The 4,802-nt window shown below is 43.7% G+C and overlaps 1 pseudogene; it reads right to left on the bottom strand.

Annotated features, from left to right (window-relative positions):
• Nucleotides 1-2,704: 2,704 nt before the first annotated feature.
• Nucleotides 2,705-3,296, bottom strand: LOC120268443 (annotated as a pseudogene).
• Between the last annotated feature and the right edge of the window lie 1,506 nt (nucleotides 3,297-4,802).

The raw sequence follows: 4,802 nt of genomic DNA, 5'->3' as shown, positions 1-4,802 counted from the left end.
ATACAGGATCATATCATGTTGCCTCCGGGAGTAATAAAGACTTTTCCGAGCACTAATGTTGGACGTCCTTTCTCATCTGTTCTTGAGGCACAGTCAAAGTACATCTCCCAAGCTTTTGATGTGGGTCTTGATGCAACTTCAGGTAGTAGACTCGCTTTGTCGAGCAATTCTTCTTGCATAGCAATTTGAAGTGCTCCAGTAGAGGATGTGCTCACAATAAATCTGCCAGTACCTGTCCCTTCTCGGCCTTTTGTGGTACGAATATTATGTCATACTATTCTAGGCTGCTTTGGTCACAAGGATCTTTAAAGAGTTGACTCCTGACACCATATAATTGGTTGGTAAGACCAATGAAATTAGGTAATGTCGCATCTTATGTGCTACAAATATGAGACCAAGGCATTCCTTTTTTACTAGTTATACCGGTGTTCGGCAGCAGTAAGTGAAGGTAGTCGATAGACCATAGATGATCGAAGCCCAAAAACAAAGGCGGTTGCAGGCCGATGATGCTTTCGAGCCGTACTTTCTTCCTTCTCGAGGAGCTAGATCAGTAGCAGGATAATCGACATCCTCCCTGCTGGCCCTACTTTCCCCATAGGACCAAGGGTTCACCTTCTCCTTGTTGAGTCTTGAAGGAGGATGAGTGGTATAGTGATCCTAGAGGTGTGTGCCCCTATGGCTCAATCATGGTTTAGCCGGCCCAATAGTGCATACTCTCCTTCCATGTCAATCGAAACCAAAGGTATCTTGATCCAATCTAGTCATCACGTGAAGTGCAAACTCCTCCTAATCTACTTATGATCCCTTTATCTTATGTGTCTCTACTTGTTGACGGATTAGAAGACCAAGATCCTCCTTCCCGGAAGACCAAGAACTCAAGTGAGATTGAACTTGTTCGGAAAGCGGTATCCATCTGAATGAGACTGACCACATTATGGGATAGAAAATGAAGACAAAAGAGATTGAGGCAACCTAGGGTGACAAGGATAGATAGGGTGAATACTCAGAGCAAGGTCAAGCAAAAGTGTGAAAGGGGGCATCTCAGAGATAGGCCTTAGAGAAGGGAGCCCTTTGTCAAGCGATTGGAGTGACCACAGAAGCGTCACAGTTCAAAGCTGGGAATCTCGGTGTCAAGCCCTTGCCCTTGATCTATGTCTTTATATCAATACAAGAACATGTTCACTTTCCACACGCTACATTAGTGCACGGCTCTTAGACAAGTTTCATCGAAGATTGCTTCCAATTACTTCAGTTCCGCGCATTGTTGGAGAAGGGGGATTCTCATTCAATAGACAAAGTCGAAGCTGACTGAGTTAATGACCAGAGAGAGTAGATCAGGCTTCCGTCTATGGGGATTGCAAAACGCATTATCATCCATCCTTACATACAATAGAATAAAAAAAGCATTTGTTTGAGATCTATATGAGAATGAAAGCCTGTCAGTGGTTAAGTCACCGAGACCAGTCACATAAGCCCCATTAGAGATAGGGGCGGTCAGAGGCATTATCAACCTTAGTCGGCGCATGCACCGGGCATAATCAACTGATCCCAAAACGTCCAATTGAGAGAGAAAGCTAGTCCACAGGACCCGGAAGACAAGCAAAGTAAATAGCCGAAACATCCATCGCAATAATTTCATTGCCTCAAGTTAAACAACCGAATTTCCTAGCTCCACTAATGGGTAGTATTAACAAGAACCAAAAGTCGGGAAATGAATAAAAAAATCAGTCTGTTGTAGTAATCGGTGTTGGAGCATACGCATAAAAAAAACCATTTCTTCCGTTCGGGTAAAAGAACAAGCCAATCGAATCAAATAAGTCAATAACTCACTCAATAAGAATAAGAGGATCTTCTTTTTGAGGTAGAGTGAGGGGAACTGACCAATGACGAGAGCTAAACGAAGGACTCATTTCCATAGCGGGAGCGTACGCGAGGAGCTAATCACGAGAGGCGAGCGGGTGGTCTTATATTGTCATTTTTGTATAGATATGGTTCATTTGCCAAAAGTCACTAAATCTTCAACTACACAAAAACAAGAAGAGTCTCTCGAGAAGGCTTTCATTTGGTATATCCTTGTCCCGTCGCTTTTTACAACCAATTGATAGGTTGCGAGCTTCAGATCTGTAGGTTAGAGAAGGAGTTCCCACCTCTCATCCTTTTTCAAGGCAGCCCTTACGCATAGAGATTCGCCACTCCTTTCCCCCTATGCCTCTTCCAATAGAGTTGGCTCCTACAATCTTTCAGTACGCATTGGAGGTATAAGGTCTTGGAAAGGATTCCTTTTTCCCTATTGAGGCAAGTTTCAACTATTGCTTTTCTATCCCTGGCTGGCTTGATTGGACCGCTCTGCCTACTAGGCCTAGCTACCCCACAACTAACCACTTCAAAGCCCTATATTTGGCTACCGCTTGCTTGCTCACCGTCCCTGTCACTGCTAGCTTTCGGCTACTTGACTACTTGCTTTAGCGTCTGAAGCTTGATTGGCTATGCTACTATTTTTTTCCTACCGCGGGAAGGACTACATGCGCATTTCGTGCAGTGGCTTGGAAGCAAGCTACCTTGACCATCTTCCGAAGTGTAAAATAATATACTCATCAATCAAAAGTTTCCATTGCAGACTGCTCTACATTCAGCCACGCCATAGTGACTTCCGAAGCGCTACAAACAGGGATGAAATCCGACAGCCAATTGCTGTGCTTGTTATTTAGAGCCAGCAATTGGCTAAATTCTTCCAAAACATAATGGGGTGGGGTTGCACGTGAGCCGAGTGACGTAGGTGCACAAGAGTACTTCACGCCACAACCATCTCTTTTTTTATAGGTTCTACTGGACCGATGCCTCGCCGCTTCATCCGGTAGAAAAGATTCATAGATATACCTGTAATTAGAAAGGAAGAACCGCCATAAAAAAATCTTCCTCATGTATCATCCAGTAGCGGAACTATGAGCGAGAGCTAGCAATCCGGACCGTATTGAAGAGGTTCCCGAGACACACCATGGAAGAGTCAAAATATTAAGAAGTGAGGTCAAAAGAATGAAGAAGGGGTAGAATTCATGAATGAATATGAGTCGTGGCTAATACCCGAGGCATAAAAGAGGCATTTTACATGGGATCCCGAAACCACCAGCCCACCCCGACCTAATTCATGATGAGCCCTACCAACTTCCCTCGGGTCTTGGTCCTAGTCAAAGACCATTGTGTTCCAAATTCGAATTGGTTCCTGTCCTAGCCAAAAACCACTGTGTTCGCACTAGTGGTCCAACAAAGAGGCGAAGTAGTGGTTTCTTTCTTTCCATTACAAATGACATGCTTTGCCTGCTCCCTACCAGTGTCCATTAGCGCTCCTGTCTAGAGTGAAGAGAAAGGCAAAAAAGCGCCGCTGAAGTAACATGAGCAGGCTTCTATTGCTACACAACAATAGAGCAGGTGCGCATTTTGTGCCCACAAAATGTTTGAATGATCGGGTAAAGAACAAGCTTCCAAGTTGAAAGACAAAGACTTTCTTTTCCGCGAAGGGAATATCAGTTGGCTGCCGATTAAGGTAAGGTGTGGATGCAGATGAAGACCTTGAAGAAGACGTACCCGATAACAAACCTTGCACCTTCAAACTTTTTTTTTTAATCTTGTAGATTAGGAGATATGAATAAAAGAATCCATAGTCCTAGCTGACCCCCGTCGATTTGGATACCTTTTTGGATAAGACAAGACTCCATAATCATCCGTAGGAGAAAAAACCTCAAAAAATTTATATGATTGAATAGCCTGAGCCTAGACTAGCGAAGAAAGATACCAGACCTAGTACTAGAATACGATAAACAAACTGGCTTTTAACTGGGCATCACGTTCCTTAATGGCCAACTAGGAGCACGGCCTCTCCAGACTCCTTAACCTTCAGAAAAGTTCAAACAAGTATTCTTGTTCTCTGGTTACCGAGACACCGACCTTCACAGCAGAAACCCTCTATGCTTAAAAACATATGATGCTTACTCCCCTGTCTTCTTACCTTAAAGCTTCATAGCTCTCTCATTCGAGCTTACGACCTATCACTTGCTACCCTTTACACTCGATAGCTCGGCCTATTACTAACTACTCGCTTCAATCAAGGTTATAGTGTATAGTGCAACCTGGTCTCCGCTCTAATTAAATGTCTGGTCTTGGCGATGATTGCTTACCCGACCGCAAACAAAGCTAAGAAAAAGCAAAGCTAACTCTCTCTCGAGTGAACGAAACAGATAGCGATCTATTTATCCTCTCTATTTAACTTAACCAATCTTTATTCAATCTTATCATCTATTCATGGATGTAATGTAATAAAGCTTCTTTGGTTTCTCTCCCCTCTGTCTATTTCTTAAGATAATAATGTTAGATTTTGTTTCCGGGCTGAGGGACCCATGTTTACTCGGCGAACCCTGTCGGGGCGGTAAATGAAATTGAGGGTCCGCACGATCCGGAATTCATTTTTTATTATCACGGCAAGGTCTTTTTCGAAAGACGCCTTGATAGCAAGGGCAAGTGCTACCTTGTCCCCATTAGATAATGGGACTGTAAATGGGATCACTGTCCTGGCTACGTGTGCATGGGGGATCACATTATTTGTTAGCCAGTAACACAAGAATTCGAGATCTTTGAGTTTTTTGTCTCGGTACTTCTGGAAGTAGGTGATCTATTCTTTCTGCACTACCCGTTTGGCTGGATTAGATGTTTAAAGGCGTTCCTAATCTGTCTTCATTTCCTTCAGTTCACCATTGTCTCCTCTTCTAGAGTGAGTTGTCGTCCAAGCAGGCTACCATGGAGAGGTAACC

The sequence above is a fragment of the Dioscorea cayenensis genome, chromosome 9 (genome assembly GCF_009730915.1).
Source record: "Dioscorea cayenensis subsp. rotundata cultivar TDr96_F1 chromosome 9, TDr96_F1_v2_PseudoChromosome.rev07_lg8_w22 25.fasta, whole genome shotgun sequence".
Taxonomy (NCBI): Eukaryota; Viridiplantae; Streptophyta; class Magnoliopsida; order Dioscoreales; family Dioscoreaceae; genus Dioscorea; species Dioscorea cayenensis.
This window is presented reverse-complemented; position numbering and strand designations above follow the sequence as displayed.